The 20,172-nt window shown below is 45.0% G+C and overlaps 1 protein-coding gene across 6 annotated transcripts in view; it reads right to left on the bottom strand.

Annotated features, from left to right (window-relative positions):
- Slc38a1 (solute carrier family 38 member 1) overlaps positions 1 to 20,172 on the bottom strand; it is a 73,802-nt gene that overhangs the window by 21,225 nt on the left and 32,405 nt on the right. The window lies entirely within an intron of this gene.

The following is a 20,172-nucleotide window of genomic DNA, read 5'->3' as shown; positions in this document are numbered from 1 at the left end:
TATATACCCAAAGACGCCATCCGATGTGACCACTTGGCAGCTATTGCTCAATATCTGTACTTGATACCATTCATCTCATTTTTTACTTTGCACCTGGTTCCTCTTCGACAAACGAAAGCCTCTCTAAAATGTGGGGCACTTTTGCAATCAAGTACAACATGAGAACAAATTCATGTTTTTGTTTCGGCACAGCTGGCTCATGGGCAGACCCTTTCTCAGGAAAACGAGTGTTTAAAGTGATAAGGGAGGGCACACACATTATTTCTAAAGTACTCGGGTAAAACAGACATGATAACCGAAAATAAAGCTTGTTTATTAAAAAAGGAGAGAGAGAGAGAAAAAAATACAATTTGTCCTCACACAAAACCACTTACTCCCTCCATACAAGGACAATGCTTTGCATATATTGGCTCCACGTTAGCCTTAGCAGAATTAAAAGCAGTTATTTTCACCATTGAGAGGCACTTGGCTCTCTGTGAGCTCAGGCTTCCAAACGCACACCTGTGGGCCTGCAGCTCTGGGGCAGCGGCCACCTTTTCTGGCCTCTCTCTCCCCCCTTCCCCTGGACAGAAAGGCTACTCTCTCTGATTCCACAGCGTTTGTTTCCCCTGCACACACACTGTGCTGCCTTGGAGAGACGAATAAGGAGTTCACGGTCTCCAGAACAGATGGGACTCCAGAAACAGATCCGGAAACAAGAAGGCTAAGTTCCACAGAGGCAAAACAAACCCCAGGAGAAAGGAGAGAAAAACCGAACACTGGAAAAAGCTAAACCACCCTGCTGACAGAGGGGAACGGAGGTCTTCACGACTGTAGAGAAACTGCATTCCGATTCATAAGTATCTGGCAGAGATCCGTGAGTGAAGAGGGGGGGGGGAAGACAGGAAGTCCCCTATGGCCTATTCCGACTGAGGAGCAGGGAAATACCAAGAGCATTTATTACCCACCCCGGAGTTTTCAATGGGTTAGGACTTAACTGGATTTAGAAAAGGAGAACCAAACAAGTCTTCTAAACAAAATACACGCTGAAGTAACAAACTTTGTGTTTCACTGAATATCAAGGGGCAACTTCTACAGGCACATGTGATAGCCCCAAGGCACGGGGTAATGCGGACTTCCTCTCGGGTGGACAGGAAAAGGGCCAATTTAGGATTTGCCTTATGCTATCCTTGACTAACAAGGAGTGTAGAGGAGGCATTATCAACCATAGACCCAAGAATGGTGGATGAAAAGTATAATCTTGTAAGGAGAGGATGCATCCAGCCGAAGGGCTGGTTATCAACATCTGCAGACTGTCTCAGGCATTCTAGGGACACATCTGCATACTCTCCCATCCAATAAAGAGCCCCTGGGACCACACAGCTCTTGCACACGGTTCCTTTCCACATTCTGTGAGCCCCGTGTCTCTGTAGATGACACTCAGTGGCCTCACGTTGATGGAAGAGGTGAAAAACCTCTTCAAAAGCTCTTGTTGCTCCTCTTCCTTGTTCAAGAACAAGTATTAATCAGGGAAAAAAAATTTTGTTTTGTTTTGTTTTTGTTTTTTTTTGAGACAGGGTTTCTTTGTGTAGTTCTGGCTATCCTGCAACCTGTTTTGTAGACAAGCCGTCCTTAAACTCACAGAGATCCGCCTGCCTCTGCCTCCTGAATGCTGGGATTAAAGGTGTGCCACCACCTCTGGCAGATCATGAACGATCTTAATAAACTGTCCCCATCTTTCCCACACCTGAACACAGCGGGAGATTCTCTTCGTCATCCTTCCCGAAATGCATCCCTTCTTCTTCCACTCTCTTCCCCTAGGACACTCTTACCACGTAATCCAATCTACTCAAACTCCTGAGCCTCCTGCCTCAGCCTCCCGAGTGCTGAGATTTCAGGTGTGAGCCACCACACCGAGCCAGAACTTGTCTATAACAGAAAACCGACATAACACAAAACCCGAGGCTGAGAGATGGCCGAGAGATTAAGAGAGCTGGCTGCTCTTCCAAGAGGACCAGGATTCAATTCCCCGTGGCCACATGGTAGCTCATAGTCATCTGTAGTTCCAGTCCAAGGGGATCTGAGGCTCTCTTCTGGCCTCCACAAGGCATTGTATGCATACGGTACACAGACACACACGCAGGCAAACACCCACACGCAAAATAATTTTAAAATACCTTTTTCTAACACACCACTAAAAAGCAAACTATATATGTAAAATATATAAAGTCTAGCAGGTAATTTAGCAAGCTGCACCTTTTGGCTTAGATCTTAGGAAGAAGCAATATGTTGTCTAATTGTCGTCTGACATACCTAGAGTAGTTTCAGAAATTCAAGTTAGAGATGCTTTAAGACCCAAACACCGTTGACACCTGACAGAGTAAGCCATGAGGAATAAAACAGAAAAATGTGTGTGTGTGATCTGAACAACGACCCAATTTGTCCAAATAGTCAAACACATAAGACATAAGTGGCTCAGAGATCACTCCAGCCCCCAACCACTCGGGGAAAGCTGACTGCGGGTAGTAACTGCACTGTAGAGGTGCTGCTCCTCCAACCTTGTGTCCCCTTTGCCAAGAAAGGAACGAGTAACTGTATGGGGACAGGTGGGAGGGGTGGAGAGAGAGCTGCCAAGGTGAAGGGCACGGTTAGGAGTCTGAAGAATTGTGTTCGTAACACTCCAAAAGATGCGGTGTAGGAAACAGCCAGATGTGGTGGCACGAGCCTGGAATCCGAGCGTTTGAGACGTGGTAGCAGGTGATCCCGAATTTAAGGCTAGCCTCAGCTCCTTAGCATGTTCAAGGCTAGCCTGCGCTACTATGAGACAGAAATAAAAATCCCCCCAAATAAAGAACCTCTTTCCCAAGCTGTGTTCCAGGAATAGAGTAGGAGATTTGTTTCTCCTGACGAGAAGGCTGCTAGGAAACAGAATTCTGGACTCCTGGAGCAGAGCAGTCTTCCAAGACTGCCTGGCATTTCACCCCAGAAAGGAGACCTCTCTGCTCTGTGCCAACAGGCAGACGTCGGAATCCGCAATGCCTCCTGATGGGGATGCACTAGGCAACCCGTTCTATTTCTAGAAGTTCTGTGTGTTAGAAATGAGGCTGAGCTGACACAGCTGCAGTTACTTCTACATTCGGATGTCAATTGGCTTCTGGGCTTTTCTCAATCTACCCAAAGAGGCCTTTCTGCTGAGCAGCCCTGGGAACTGCCGTGCTCTGACTTAACCAACTCCGACCCTTTCATCTGTTCATCCTGTAAGTATCTGGGCTGTCTCCACCTCAAGCCAACCTCAAGGGCTACGTGCAGAGACAAACACAAAGGCACAACACCACTTTTTTGTCTACATGGTGCAAACCATGGATGGAATTTTTGAATTTTCTGAGTTGAACATCACACACTAAAAGAAGAAACAGCTCGTTTTGAGATTCATTTTTCCGGCAATCGGACCAACTTCTTCTGTTCCGTTGCTGTTATTTGCTTGGTTGGTTTGGTTTTTTTGAGATTCTGCTAAGCTTACCTGGCTCTATTTTGTCTATCAAAGCGCAAAACATATACTACATTTGATCTCTCAAGTCACGTGACATCTTTTTCAATTGCTAATCCTGTTCACTATATACTGGTCATCTCATCAGCTTCCGGTCTTCTCCCAAACCACTGGTGGGAGACTGAGTCTCATGGACTACACCTGCGGAAGATGACCTAAACTAGTCACCCATAAGGCAGCTATTCAAGTCCAAGCCTTCAGCTCAGACAGGCCTGGCACCTACTGCCTCATGCTTCACAGCTGCCCAGCAGGAAGGACTCTCTATTCCCAAAGGCAACCATCTGCGGCCGCCTCCCCTTTCCACCTGGCGCCCAGAATCCTCTTCCTGTCTTACCGCTTTGCTATGTGTCTTTATCCCTAGATTACAACAGGCGATGACGGTTTCCCTCACCTGTTCATACTCAACACCACATGCAAATGAGCTAAGAATCCATGAACTCAAAATAAGGACCTTGCCTGGAAATTATGCGAGACCACATCAGTATCTCAGTAAAACGGAGACACGCCTATCTATCCCAGCCGCTCCTGTGACCTGGCTGTTCACACTTATCTCAGTCGTTAGTCTGGTGACTGAAGAACAATGCTGGAGCTTTCTCCCGCAGCAACTGTATGTAAATGAGCTGTTTAATCATTTACTCTAGGATAAGGCTTGAGACCTCACAAAGCACAAAAAGAATCTCCCCCACATTTAGTCCCAGGGGATAAGCCTGCCCTCCACAATATTCTGAATTACTGGGTTAGTGTTCTTTTTTTTTTTTTACTAAGATTTTTTTTAATTAAAAATTTCCACCTCCTCCCATCCTCCCATTTCCCTCCCCCTCCCCTAAGATTTTTTTAAATATAATCTTTTTTCATTTTACATAGCTATCCCTGCTCCTGCTTCTACTCCACCCCAAGTCCCCACTCATCAAAAAGAGCAAAGTTTCTCCTGGGGAGCCAACAAAGCCCTACACCTCACCCCAAGGCAAGACCAAGGCCCTCCTCCCTACATTCAGGCCTAGTAAGGCATCCCTTCAAAGAGAATGTGCCCCCAGACACCAGCTCAAGCACCAGGGACAAGTTCCGGTACCACTGCAACTGACCCCACAGACTGCCCAAGTCGTGTGGTCCGTGTCGTGCCCGCCCCCATCAGTCCATCGTCAGCGAGCTCCCAACAGTCCAGGTCAGCTGATCGTGGATATCAACATCATGGTCATGAGCCCTACTTGTTCATATTATCGCTCCTACCTCTTCTGGGCTGGTCTCCCACAGGTCAGCCCAGTGCTTTGCTGTAGATCTCTGCATTTGCTCCCATCAGTTGCTGTTGAAGGTTCCGTGATGACAATTAAAGTGGTCATCGATCTGATTACAGGGGAAGGCCAGTCTAGGTATCCTCTCCACTGCCGCCTAGAGTCCTAGCTGGGGTCATCCCTGTGGACTCCTAGGAATTTCCTCAGTGCCATGCCCCTCACCAGTCCTTTAATGGCTCCTTTAATCAAGATATTTCCCTTTCTTCTCTCCCCACTGACAGTTCACTTCTTGAGCATCCCGTTCCCTCATGCTTTCCTCCTCCCTCACCCATTTTCCTTCCCCCCTCCGAATTTTCTTAGCAGGTCTTGTCTGTTTCCCCTTCCCAGGGGGATCCATGTATGTCTCTCTTAGGGTTCTCCTTGTTACCTAGCTTCTCTGGTATTGTGGACTATTGGCTGGTTATTCTTTGCTTTACATCTAATAGCCACTTATGAGTGAGTACGTACCATGTTTGTCTATCTGGGCCTGGGTTGCTTCACTCAGGATGTTTTTTTTCCTAGTTCCATCCATTTGTATGCAAATTAAAAGATCCTACTGCTTTTGACCGCGGAGTAGTACTCTATTGTGTAAATGTATTACATCTTCTTTATCCATTCTTTGGTTGAGGGGCATCTAGGTTGCCTCCAGGTTCTGGTTGTTACGAATAATGCTTCTATGAACATAGTTGAGCAAGTGTCTTTGTGGTATGAGTGTGCATCCTTTGGGTATATGCCCAAGAGTGATATTGCTGGGTCCTGAGGTAGATGGATTCCCAGTTTTCTGACAAATGGCCACACTGATTTCCAAAGTGGTTGTGCAATTTTGCACTCCAATGGAGGAGTGTTCCCCTTACTCCACATCCTCTCCAGCATAAGCTGTTATTGGTGTTTTTGATCTTAGCCGTTTTGACTGGTATAAGATGGTATCTCAGAGTCGTTTTGATTTGCATTTCCCTGATGGTTAATGATGTTGAGCATTTCCTTGGATGTGTTTCAGACATTTACAATTTTTCAGTTATAATTCTCTGTTTAAATCTGTGCCCCATTTTTTGATAGGATTATTTGACAACTTGATGTCTGGTTTCTTGAGTTCTTTATATATTTTAGAGATAGTTCTCTGTCCGATTTGGGATTAGTGAAGAACTTTTCCCACTCTGCAGGCTGCCGTTTTGTCTAAGTGACTGTGTCCTTTGCTTTATAGAAGCTTCTCAGTTTCAAGAGGCCCCATTTATTAATTGCTGCTCTCAGTGTCTGTGGTACTGGTGTTATATTTAATAAGTAGTCTCTTGTACCCATATGTTCAAGGCTACTTCCCACTTCCTGTTCAGTGTAGCTGGATTTATGTTGAGGTCTTTAATCCATTTGGACTTAAGTTTTGTGTATGGGGATAGATATGGGTCTATTTTCATTCTTTTACATGTTGACATCAAGTTATGCCAGCACCATTGGTTGAAGATCTGTTCTTTATTTTCCATTGTATAATTTCAGCTTCTTCATCAAAAATCAGATGTTCATAGGTGTGTGAATCAATATGAGGGTCTTCAATTTGATTCCATTGGTCAACCTGTCTGTTTTTATGCTGATACCATGCTGTTTTCATTATTGTAGCTCTATAATAGAGCTTGATGTCAGGGATGGTGATGCCTCCAGAAGATCCTTTCTTGTACAGGATTGTTTTGACTATTCTGGGTTTGTTTTCCCATATGAAGTTGAGTATTGTTCTTTCGAGGTTTATGAAGAATTGTGCTGGGAGTTTGATGGACATTGCATTGAACTTGTAGATTGCTTTTGGTAAGATTGCCATTTTTACTATGTTAATTCTACCTACCCAAGAGCATGGGAGATCTTTCCATTTTCTGGTATGTTCTTCAATTTTTTCTTCAAAGACTTAAAATTCTTGTCATTCACTTCCTTGGATAATGTTACCCAAGATATTTTATGTTATTTGTGGTTATTGTAAATGTTGATGTTTCTCTGATTTCTTTCTCAGCTTCTTTATCATTTGTATATAGGAGGGCTACTGATTTTTTTGAGGTGATCTTGTATCCTGCCACATTACTGAAACTGTTTATCAGCTGTACGAGTTCCCTCATCAATTTTTTGGGATCACTTATGTATACTATCATATTATCCGCAAACAGCAAAAGATTGACTTCTTCCTTTCCCGTTTGTATACCTTTGATCTCCTTTTGTTGTCTTATTGCTCCATCAAGAACTTCGAGTACTATGTTAAATAGGTATGGAGAGAGTGGAAAGCCTTGTCTTGTTCCTGATTTCAGTGGGATCACTTTGAGTTTCTTTCCATTTAATTTGATGTTGGTTGTTAACTTACTGTATATTGATTTTATTATGTTTAGATATCCACGATCTCTCTAAGACCTTTATTATAAAGGGGTGTTGGATTTTGTCAAATGCTTTTTGAACATCTAATGAGATGATGATACGTTCTTTTTGTTTCAGTTTATTTATATGGTGAATTATATTGATAGAGATTTTCATGTGTCGAACCATCCCTCCATCTCTGGGATGAAGCCAACTTGATCACGTTAGATGATTTTTTTCATGTGTTCTTGGATTTGGTTTGCCAGCATTTTGTTGAATATTTTGCATCAATGCTCATGAGGGACATTGGTCTGTAATTTCCTTTTTTAGTTGCATTTTTGTGTAGTTTGGGTACTAGGGTAACTGTCACCTCTTAAAAGGAGTTTGGCAATGTTCCTTCTATTTCTATTGTGTGGAATAATTCGAGGAGTATTGGTATTAGCTCTTCTTTGAAATTCTGGTAGAATTCTGCACTGAAACCATCTGGCCCTGATTGGGAGACTTTTGATGACTACGTCTATTTCCTTAGGGGGTTACAGGTCTTTATTAAATTATTTATCTGTTCTTGATTTAATTTTGGTATGAATTTCCTCTGGGTGCAGGAGATTCTGTGCCTCTAGTGGATGTTGATAAGGTTCTGGGGCTCTTCTCCAGGGTTAGTCTGGGCCAAGGCTCTGGTGGTCACAGATATGGAGAAGGATGGTAGTGTGTGTGTGTGTGTGTGTGTGTGTGTGTGTGTGTGTGTGTGTGTAGGCTGTTTGGGGTCTCCGAAGGTTGTTGGGTAGAGGTGGGGGAAGGGGATGTTCTATGGACAAGGGCCTAGACCACTGAGCCCTCCAAGCGGGAACCTAGACACTTACCTTTGGGGGGAGCAGTGTTCTAAGATACACTTATTCTACTTTCTGCGAGAAAATTTTCACTAATTTCAATGAGCTTCTAAGTACCTATTTTCGTGTGTGTGTGTGTGCGTGTGTGTGTGTGTGTTCCTGCTTTCCTGCTTGTGTAGGTGCACGTACATGTGTGTACATTGTGACCCTAGAGGCCAGAGGACAATACAGGTGTTGTTCCTCGGAAGTTGTTCACCTTGTTGTTTGAGATAAGAATTTCTCAATGGCGTAGAGCTTGCCAAGTAGGTGAGGTTGGCTGGTCTGCAAGTCCCAGGAATCTGCCTGTTTCCAGCTCATCAGAGCTGGGATTTCAAGCTTGAACCACAACAACACTTTTTTAAAACACAAAACAAAACCAAACCCAGGTTCTGGGGATTGAACTTAGATCTTTGCACTTGTGTCCATGTACTTTGCCAACGAAGCCATCTCCCAAAACACCTATACTTTTTAAAAATGATTTACTGTTACTATGTGATGGGGGAGAATGTTCTGTTTTGTTTTAATTTCATTGGTTAAATAAAGAGACTGCTTGGCCCTAATAGGACAGAAAATTAGGTAGGCAGAGTAGACAGAACAGGATGCTGGGAGAAAGAAGCCAAGTCAGTGAGTTGCCATGATTCTCCCACTCCAGACAGACGCAGGTTAAGATCTTTCCTGGTAAGCCAGCTCGTGGTGCTACACAGAATATTAGAAATGGGATAGATCAATATGTAAGAGCTAGCCAATAAGAGGCTGGAACTAATGGGCCAAGCAGTGTTCAAAAGAATACAGTTTTCTTGTAATTATTTCGGGGCATAAGCTAGTCATACAGGCACCCGGGTGCCGGGGATGCAGCCCCGCCGCTTGTATTACAACAACTATGTTGATTATATATGTATGTTTTTTAAAAAGTACAGGTGTATATGTGGATGAAACCGAAAGGTGTAACAACAGAAGGAACTAGAATGTTGGCAGTGATTAAATATTCTATATCATGATCACGGTAATGATATCACAAGTATTGGGAGATTTGATTGTAAAGTACTCCCAAGCCACCATCACAAACAAGTATGTCATGACACCTTAGGAGAGGCGACACTGGATTGTGAAGGTCTAATTATACAGCAAAGTGCTCTCAACACTCCCACCTCAGCAGCTGAGCCCTTAGAAGAGAGGGAGATGAAACTGCAGCACAGCTGTGAACCCAAAAGTAGTGCAGGTGTGTGGGGGGGTATCTGGGGCTGTCACACAGCTGAGAGCTTGCACCTCCCCCAGGACCAGTTTCTCTCGGAAGAACAGATTGCCCTTCCCTGCCCTGTCTTGCCAGAGTCTGCATCACACTGTGGACTCCAGCATGAATTACGTGGAGGACTCGGAGAGGTGAATATTCTATTCAGCAGGTCTGGAGTGGAACCTCAGGTTCTGCATTCCTAACAAGCTCCCCCCCCCCCCCACCACCACCAATAGCGCTGGTGCTCGTGGTCCATGGACACACACACTTGCAACAGCAAACAAGCCTCCCAGAAGCGCTGATGCTGGTGGTCTGGTCCATGGACCACGCTGGCAGCAGTTAGGCATACAGCCCAGCTCTGGCCCTACGGCACACACATCTCAGTTGTTCCTGATTCTCATGATATGACACATCTGTCTATGTTCCTCCCACATTGTGTGCAGAGAGATGCCCTATGGGCAGCCCAGCTCAGCTACTGGAAACAGGGAAGAACACAGTAAAAGGAAGCACACATCGGCCACCCAGCTACCACTGCTGTGTGACACTGACGGGCTCTGTGAAAAACCAGGCTGTGACCGTGTTTCTGGCAACTCCTTTAAGCTTCCTTCCGTCACACAGGTATATATTTAATCATTTTTACACCCCTCCCCCACACCTTCGCTAGGTGTTGAGCATCAATCAGCACACGATGTAATTTTCCCTCTTTTTTTTTTCCTTGTCATATGTTTTGCATAGAGCTATGGTCCACTGTTAACCAGCTGGGCAACCCACGCCATGTTGATGCCCTCTGTGTAGTCATGAGGATGGTGACCACAACCTTGCAGCCCAGAGACTGAACAGTCCCCAGGATCTCAGGGGTTCCAGAGAGTTCCCTCCCTAAAAATTCAGGTTGAATCTATCAGGCAGACTCTAGCCATCTGATTAAAGGTGTTGTTTCCAGGGTATCTGGGTTTTCTCTTTTGCCTTCGGTCTTCTGGAGGCTTCCTAAGGGCTCTGAGAATTACCAGGCCAGCATAGATATTGCCACCACAGCCTGACCTGTCCATTCTGGCCATTCAGTTTCACTGTCATCCTCAGACCCCACCACTCACTGCTGCCTGTGACCTTGAAGCTGTTCCTTGGAGTCAGGGTGGCCTTGACGCCCACCTCACATGAACGCACATCTATCTCATGCACAGCCCGCATCGCATCAGAGCTGAACCCCAGTGGCACGGTGGGAACAGCTGGTGGTGTACCAATTTGGATTTAGAACCAAGGAAAGCGGCATGTTGGCCTCTTCTGTGCTGACACCAAACATCTAACTCTTTCCCTTCTAAATCCAGGTAGCAGTATAAAACAACTTTATCAGCTTCAACGAGGTAGGCAGAACAGCTCGCACAAAAACCAAAGCAAAGCAAAGGCAGCCTGTGGGTCAAGTGCTGTTTCCCCAGCAACCCACACCCTCACTTAAAAGCTCAGTCTGTCTGCTGGTTGATGGAGGATATTTGTAAGAAAGATTTTAAATCCAGTACAACAGAATTGGGTCAACCAGAAGGAACCATCCATTGCTTTCTGGCCATTCACCTTCCCCCATCCCCCGCATTCTTCCTCTGCTGCTGGCTTTTCCTTCATGGGCTTCTACCTCTAGTTCTTCATCTTGTATCTTTGCTAACCTCCCTTGCTCCTCTGTCAGATCCCAATTCAGTCCGTAAAGACTGAAATTTCTGTTGAGGGGAACTGGAAATAGCAGAAGGGCAGGACACCACAGAGGGGGGACGGAAATCAAGAACTGGCTGTCTGGTGGGAAGGCTCAGACCTAGGGATTTCCAGGCTCATGATAGAGATCTTGACAGGGGAAAAGAAAAATGAGGGCAGGGCTGGAAAGATGTTAAGGGGTTAAAGGTTTGTACTCCTCCTCCAGGGGACCACAGTTCGGTTCCCAGCACCAACACGAGGTTGCTTACAACTGCCTGTAATTCCTGTTCTGGGGATCTGATGCCTCTGGCCTCACAGTCACCTGTACTTGTGAGTGTATGCAGACAAAGTCACACACACTCAAACACATACACTCACTCACATCCTCCCTTTGAAACAATAAATCTAACAGGAAAAAACAAGTGTGGACAAGAGATGGGTATAAGTGAGGGACCCTGACATTGAAGGTAGATGGGGAAAGACACACTGACCACAGGTCCTCAGGAGGTTCCAGCAGTGGTGGCCCCGCCCTGGGGAGTCACACCAGTGTAGCATGAGAGGCAAGGGACACAGAGAATTTCAATCACTCAGAACTCAATGGGAAGGAGACGCACACTGAAAGCAGCATGAAGAGGACCACAGCAGGTTTCAGTCCATAATTCACCTCAGTATTCTTTTTTTTTTTTTTTTATTTTTATTTTTGAGACAGGGTTCTCTGTAGCTTTTTTTTGGTTACGGTCCTGGAACTAGCTCTTCTAGACCAGACTGGCCTCGAACTCACAGAGATCCGCCTGCCTCTGCCTCCCGAGTTCTGGGATTAAAGTCGTGTGCCACCACCGCCCGGCTTCACCTTAGTATTCTAAAGGCTTTAAAACACTCCAAATCCTCTTACATGAAAAGATTTTTAGACCTTTAACCCAAAAGGATTCCCAACATAATTAACAAAGCATTTAATTGGTTAATAACAAAAAACAAACTTTGTAGTGTTCATCCTAAGCACTGTATTTCACTTCTCAGTGCTACCATCCCTGGCCCTACTTACAGGTCACTGAAGCACAGAAAGGTTAAGGATTCTGCCCCAGTAGCAGAGCTAAAAGATCAGATTCTAGGATCCGGTGGAGGGCAATGACTTGTACTGCACACACAATGGCCCAAGGAAAGCCGTGGGTCTAACAGGCTGGCTCAGGACCAAGCAGGAACCAATCACCCATCTGACACCTTTCATTTGTTCCCTTGCAGACAAGCCTAAATCCGTTCATGCAAATCTTACCTTGCACTAGCCCCACAGTTCGTTAGCTATTTTTGTCTAGAAAGCAAAATCCATCTCCCTGATGTCTGAGGGATGTTACCTAATGTTACCCCACAAAGAGAGGGGTTTAAAAGAGACACGAAGACAAAAATAGAAAGCAGGAGGCCTGAGCTTGGAGGAGGAAGCTGTACTGTTTGGAAAGCGAGCTCTTACAATCACTTCCTGTTTTCTCAATAGTGGTCAGAGGCCTGTGCATTGGTGCGGGACTTAATGTGTGACGGGTGACATTGTCCTCACTCCTCCGGTATCCTACAAGGACAATCGGCTTTTCTTCTCTTCCCTTCAAACCTAGAGTATTCCACCGCCCACTTTCAGCCTCTGAAAGAGAAAGTCCTTGTAACAGGAGAAATGATTTAGACCGAGTTTAGATTCCAGTTCCAGAATCTTGCTAGATGGGGAGGGGCTCCATCCACGTGTCCCCCCTCAGTCCATTTCCACTGGAACTTGCACATATGCCCGTGGATAAGAAGTGGAGCAGGAATACACAACAGATATGATCCCTGACTCCCAGGAATTATTGTCACCCAAGAAAAGCCATTTGACCTCTGTGAATCTCAATTTCCTTCATCTGTAAAATGGGAAGTGACAAACAAGGGTCTTGGAATTCCATGAGACCATGTGTAGTGTATGGCTGTCTTCTTTATATTCCTTCTAAAAGTTAAAGACCACTCTCAGTAGATACTGTGATGTGTTCGGCCACTGTGCACCAACCCTTGACATGGATGTTGATCTTTGATGCCACGCACCTAACATGGAGCCAGGCAAAACGAACCTGGCTACACCATAGGTGGAGACTGCAGATTTCCTTTCTATTAAGTTGGCTATTGCTTCAGGAGATGAAATTTAAGTTTCCTTTGCAAACCTGTATCTCCAGACTTTATTAAACTCCTATCTCCCCTGCTGTGGCCAAGCACGCCCTGTCTACTTTGAGCCAGGGTTAAGAGAAAAGCATTCTGGGCATCGTGGAGCTGGATAACAGGATGAGGACTAAGGACCACAGAGTTCTCCCTTACAAGCTAAGAAGAATACAGTAGGGCAACATAGAGGCCATGGTGCTGTGCTTTTGAAATGACTGAAGCACCAGAGGCTTCAGAGGTAAACCAGGTGAAGCCTTGTGCATGTGCATAGCACACACAAGCAAACACAAACACACAGGCTCCCATCTGAGACCAAGAGAATCGAATTCTTGGAACCCACTTATCAGAGGCATCTCAGATGACCCAAACTAAGCAAGGAGAGTTCAACTTTCAAAAACAATGCCTGGGACCCAACTCCTACACAGGCCAGCTTTTTCTGTTTACAAAACAGGCCCTCATTGTTGGGGATTTCTCTGTTTCTGAAAAGCTTCTAAATCCAATGAATTTCAATAGAGTTCAACGGCTCTAGCTCTGTCCTTTCTACATCAGTTCCAAATGTTGGCAAGCTGATCATGCCACTTCTCTGCTTGAGTGTCATTATTCTCGAGCAAGCGCCTCTGAGGCCAGTGGGTTTTGCAGCCAGCAAAAGAACATTTTTTTTTCTCTTCAAATCATTTCTAAGGAACCGTGACCATAACTCAAAGAATTTTAAAAACAAGAAACTGACTGACAAGGGAGATGAACATAGCCATGCCCACAGACCTCCTAGGAGCATCCGGAAGGACAGGGTCTCCTTGGTGACTCCCATTTAACCACTCTGTTCTTTATATTACATATTGGTCTTTCCTTGGGAGTGGCCAAAGAAGATGACTTAGCACTAACAAAAAATAATCTGATGTGTACCACATGAGCCATCTTTTGCTTAGAGCAAAATTATCACCTTAGGGGGCATCTTTCATCACCCTGAGGCCTTCTGGGAATGTATACATTTAGTATAACGACAGTTTTTGCTTTGTTTTGTTTTTTGAGACAGGGTTTCCCTATGTAACAGTCCTAGCTGGCCTCGAACTCACAGAGATCCACCTGCCTCTGCCTCCCAAGTGCTGGGACTAAAGGCGTGCGCCACCACCGCCCGGCCTATAATGACAAGTTTAAGAACAGCTGAGTCTTTGGAAAGACGCACCACCATCTTCAACTCTGTGGAATCTGGGGCGACGTTTAGCTTAATAATAAATGACTGAAAGTTCAGTTGCTTCTTCGAAAGGATTCTTTCGTCGGTCTTAAACAGAATGTGAGGGCATGCAGGGAAGCCCTGTGAAAGCCACAGTGGTGGTCCCTATGGTCTGGGGCGTTTGAATACTCTGTTCTCAGTCGGTTGCTGGGGCTGTTCGGGGAGGGTTAGGCTGTGCAGGTGTGCTTGAGGAATATGTCACTGCGGGCAGGCTTTGAGGTGAAAACCTCTTCAGCCTCCACTTCCCTCTTTCTACTTCGCACTTGTGGGAATGGATACGAGCTCTCCTCCACGCCCCCACTTGCTGCTCTGCTTCCCTGTCCGTCATGATGGACTCTTAACCACTCTAGAACCTTAAGCCCAAACAAACAAACACTTTCTTGCCTTAGTTGTGATATTTTCATCAGTGCAACAGAAAGGTAACTCATACAGACGTATGCGGTTTAGAAGGTTTATGGTTTCGCAATGCACTTTAGGCATGGAGTTTATCTGCTCCTGCTCAAAATTTAACGCTCTCAGATCTGCAAATCGCGCCGTCTAACATTGCAAATCTGGTTCCCTTAGAGCGGAGGACCCTGCCTGATCTTACAGGAACGTTAGCAAGAACATTCTGGGATGTTGTTGATTTCATCATCCAAAAGCTACGCATTACATTAGGAAGTGAGCTGTAACTGACGGACATCCATTGGTAAGGCTGCATTTCCTCCAATACATTAGTAACACTTCTGGTTCCAGAGGATGGCAACATTGGGGGGCAGTCCCCTAGGCCACACAAGCCTAGGTGAAATCCTGGGTCTCCCTATTCTAACTCACAGGCATGGATACTTACTAAGCCTTGGTTAAGCTTGTGGGGATAGTTCATAGGGTTAGTTAGATGGAGCTAATACTTAACCCATAGGGTTGGTGGTGGGGATTAACAGGATAACACAGTCTGCGTAAGTACCTACGGTTACTGTGCAATAAATGGTCATAAGCACTTAGTGACTATTAACCTAGCACTTTGACTACAAAGTGCTTACTCTGCCAGGCACAACTGGCATTGTCTGAATTCTTTCTCACCCACGTACACAGATACACACACATGCATACAAATCACACACTCACTCCTCATAGATGACCTGGAGTCCTAGGGGCTGATACCAATTATCCCAGCTCCTCCTACATGCCCCATCAAAGACTGTATTCTTAGATGCCTTATATCCTTTCGTTTCCACAGTCACTACCCACAAGAGACAGACTTTTCAGAAAACAAAAACCCATAAACATCTGACATTATAACCAACCAAATTAAAATCTCAGCTATTACGTTTGCACAGACTGCAAAGCTGTTTCAAGTGTAACGTGTGCAAAGGGCTACTTACACACTCACTGGCTACAGCGAAGTGGTAATTCAGAAGTTATCGTGGATTGTATGTTCTTTCTTCATAGTTTGCAGTTTAAGCGCTGGGCTAGGGAGATGGCACAGAAGATAAAAATGCTGGCTATGCAAAGCTGACAACCTACACTCGGTGCCTGGAGTCAAAAGCCAGATGGAAGGCGTACATCTGCCAGACACACAGGGAGAGACAGCGTTTCTCCTTCAGCTAGCTCTGGCTGTCCTGGAACTCTAATGTAGACCAGGCCGGTTTCAAACTCAGAGATCCACCTGCCTCTGCCTCTTGAGTGCTGAGATTAAAGTCATGCACCACTCCACCCAGCTTGGTAAATTTTTATTTAAAATTAGAAATGATTATAAATTTAAAGGTAAGATTGTTAAAAAAAAAGAAATAGTAAAATGTGCTAAGATGCTATGGAAAAGGATTAAGTTCATTGTTTTCATTAGATTCTGTCATTTAACAAATATTTCATTTATTTAGTATAAGAATATACCCTAAAGAGATTCAATTATTACAAAATGCATGCCTTTAACAAAAATATTTAGAAAATGTGAAAAAATATAAAATTAACACCGTTCCTCCATATCAGTATTGATGAAATTATATTTTTCATTTTTTGGGGCTATTTGTTGAGACAACGTCTTGCTGTGGAGCCAGGCTGGCCTCTAATATATGATCCTCCTGCCTCAACATCTCCGAGTACGGGGTTAAATAACTAAATATATTATAGTAAATATATTAATAAGCATATTAAATAATATATTAAGTAAATTAAAAAATAAATAAGTGACTTTTTAAAATTAGACTGGTTTAGGGATAATTCATCTCATCTCTGGAAGAAGCTAAGGACTGAGTAGCTAGCTTTGTGTTGAAGGGAGAGTGGGTGCCACCAGTACTGATGCTCAGTTCAATACTGATTATTTTATTATTATTATTATTGTTGTTAAATTTATCAACTTAGTTTATTTTAGGGGCGCACATCCTATTTTTACCTGCAGAAGCTGGTTCTCTCCTTATACCATGGGGGTTCTGGGGGGTCAGACTCAGACCATCGGGCTCGGCAGCAAATGCCTTTTCCTGCTGATCTGCCTCGCCTGCCCTCAGTACTGATTTCCAACTCTTAGTTTTGCTAAGATGAAGATAGGGGAATGCTTATAAAAAAGACTGGAGACAAAGAAGAAATAACAGCGCGTCTCTTCTACAGTTTTTCCTTCATTGGATCCCCACCCCTGGGCAACTTGGATCCTATGGGAGCTTTAGTCCATTTGTTTCCCACAGAAAGTAAATCCTTTCTTTGAGCTATACTTCGAGGTTGCTCACCAGCAAACTTCCTATTTCCTGGATGTAATGTTAAGGACCCCAAATTCAGCAAAATCTAACTTAACGGTGTTCTGATAACAGGGCAGAACCTATTGCGTTTCATTGAGTTAGATGTGGTACACACTAACGGCAGCCATTGTGCATGCCGAAGATTGAAGAAAAAAAAAATGACACCAAGAGTTTCCAGGGGACCCAGTGAAGAACCCCACACCCAGCTGCAGGGCGACAGGGAGGAGCCTTCCCAGCAGCGGCTCCGAAGCCTGGGCAGCCTCGGACCCCCTTTCTCTGCTGGCCAGAGAGTCTGGATCAGGGCCCTGGAGCAGCTGATACCTGAGCCTGCCAACTGTTCGCTGGCTGTGAGGAGCAGGACCAGCTGGCTTTAAAACAGGTCTGTGTTGCCTTGCTCTGAAGCCACAAAGTTCCATGTTGCGGGAGAAACTTGTGAGTCTTTCTACAACTGCCTTCAAGAGATTCCACCCCAGGGTTCGACAGGCTGTGCTCTTTGTGTATTGAGTGCTTTGTGTAATGACTCCTTACTTTATTCATCCAGGGGACCGCTCTCCCTTCAACACAAAGCACCAGTTACCCAATCCTTAGTTTCTGCCAGAGATGAAAAGGCAGTGGACGAGATGAATTATCCCTATTTCTAATTAAAAATCACTGATTTTTTTCTAGGAATGACAGATTGGATTCAAGGATTTACTCCCACGTGAAAGGCTACGGATGGGATTTTGTTTTGTTTGTTGTTTGTTTGTTTGTTTTGTTTATTTTTGAGATAGGGTTTCTCTGTGTGGCCCTAGTCATCCTGGAACTCACTCTGTAGACGAGGCTGGCCTTGAACACACAGAGCTCTACCTGCCTCTGCCTCCCTGAGTGCTGAGATTAAAGGTATGCACCGCCACCACCGCTGCCAGGTGGATTTTGTTTTATTTTATTCATTCATTTTCTATTAAATTGCTAAGTCAGTAACACAGAAGAAAACATTTTGGAGGAAGAACAGACAAAGCTGGACCCTGAATTGAGAGAAGAGAAGGCAAAACTAATCTAGATCAGACCAGAATCCCCCAACGGTAGCAGCACCTGGAGCCTGCAGCAATGGGAGAGGGGGCTAAAAATATGCTGAGTACATTTAATTTCCTTGAAGAAGCTGCTGGACACCCCCATCACCACCACAATTATATTCCATACAGACGGCCAGCTGTGCCTCTCCCGTACTGACAAAAGTCTGAAGACGTTCATCAACATATAATATAGGTCTAACCAGGTGTGGTGGCACATATCTCTGATCCTAGCATTTAAGGGCCCAGAGGCAGGAGCATTGAAAGGTAGAGGCCAGCCTGGGCTACACAGCGAGACCCTTTCTTTAAAGTAGACAAACATGGTCTCAAGGTAGGGACTAGGTATGAATTGTAACACAAACTGGACATTCAGGAACGCTTGCATGCTGAGACAGTCTCGCTATCCCTGTGGCCCCCACAAAGATGGCAGTCACTGCCATGACACCCTGCAGGTAGGATAATCTGAACAGCCAATGAGGGGCATCCACACTAGTAGTCCTTGGAGCGAAGGACTTCTGCAAGTAACTCAAGGAAGCTCTTACCTACAAGCCCTGTGCATCTGTGCCGGGCTCAACTTAGCTTTGTTTTCCCATTCTAGACCAGAGCAGAAATAGAAGCACCACCCGACGCTGAGGAAAATGTGAACTGCAAGGCTGCATCCAGCAATCCAAAGTTAGCTGGGCCTGGAAATCAGTAGACAAATGACCCAGTTTATCCCATAAAGGAGAGAAGTGGAGAACCTACACAGATTCCGAGAGACTTAAGGCACAGTAGCCAATTGCAGTCTCCAGACGTCAGTTGACTAACCTAGTTGTTTCTGTCCATCGCGGTGCATACCTGTAATCCCACCCCTGGAAAGGCAGAAGCAGGTGGATCTCTAGGAGTTGTGAACAGCCAGGTGTCTACATAATGAGACACAATTGCAAGAAAATAAAAAGTACAAATCAGAGCAAAGTTTATATTAGCTGGGTCAGTAGTAGCTGCTAGTGGGTTTCGCTGTAACATCAGAGGGCTTATACTTTAGAGCTATCCAGAGATGGGTCTGTGAATGGCATGTGAATGGCATCAGAGGGCTTATACTTTAGAGCTATCCAGAGATGGGTCTGTGAATGGCATGGGGTGACGGGTTGGTTTTCAAGGAAATCCAGGGGTGGGGTTGATCGAACAAGTGGAGTTGGGGAAGGAAGGGGACATGAAAATCTTTTCATTCTACTTCATGTTTGAAATTTTCCATAATGGAGAAGAATTACTGTGGGAGCCCTCAGAGAACACGCTGAGACTGTGACAGAGAGCCACGTGGAGCTGGAAGAGAACAGTTTAGAAGCTCCTTAAAGAAGGACTAACGGACATAAAATAGCCAACTGGAGGAAGATTGGCAGCCTAGAAAGTGCAGTAAAACATCACTAGAGGTGAAAGAGATTCAAAGTCTGGGGGGAAAAGATAGATCAATACACAATAAAGTAAGAAAATGTTCCCAAATGGAAGGCCAAGGATTGAATTTCAAAATGAAGATGGCAGGGTGTGGTGGAGAATGCATTTAAGACCAGCACTAGGGAGGCAGAAAGCAAGCAGAGCTCTGTGAGTCTGAGGTCATGAGGTCAGCTTGGTCTCCATGGTGAGTTTCAGGACAGCTGGTGCTATGGAGAGAGACACTGTCCCACCCCTCAAAAAAAATGAAACAAAAAACAAAATAAAATGAAAAAGACTCCCCAAAGGCTTGACATGACTGAAGAAATGATCACATCAAGGCACCACTGTAAACCTGCAGGACAGTGGAGACAAAGACACACAATATGTTCCCAGTTAAACCAGACTGTGCAGAGATCAAGTGAGAAGCACACAAGACCTTGCCAGAGGAAGGACAGACAGCAACTCCTTCAAAATCCTGGAGGCCAACTGTTGCTGATACAGAGAGCTATAACTGCCCAAACTGCTGACCAAAGAAACAGATACAGCAGAAACATCGCTCAGATGCGCGAGTCTCAAAGTCAGAAAGAGCAGGTGATGAATACAGGACTCCAGAGATCTGATAGGGAAGAGGATTTCCAGAAATAATAGAGAGAGAAAGAGAGAGAGAGAGAGAGAAAGAGAGAGAGAGAGAGAGAGAGAGAGAGAGAGAGAGAGAGAGAGAGAG

This window comes from Microtus ochrogaster, chromosome 15 (assembly GCF_000317375.1).
Source record: "Microtus ochrogaster isolate Prairie Vole_2 chromosome 15, MicOch1.0, whole genome shotgun sequence".
In the NCBI taxonomy this organism is placed as follows: domain Eukaryota; kingdom Metazoa; phylum Chordata; class Mammalia; order Rodentia; family Cricetidae; genus Microtus; species Microtus ochrogaster.
This window is presented reverse-complemented; position numbering and strand designations above follow the sequence as displayed.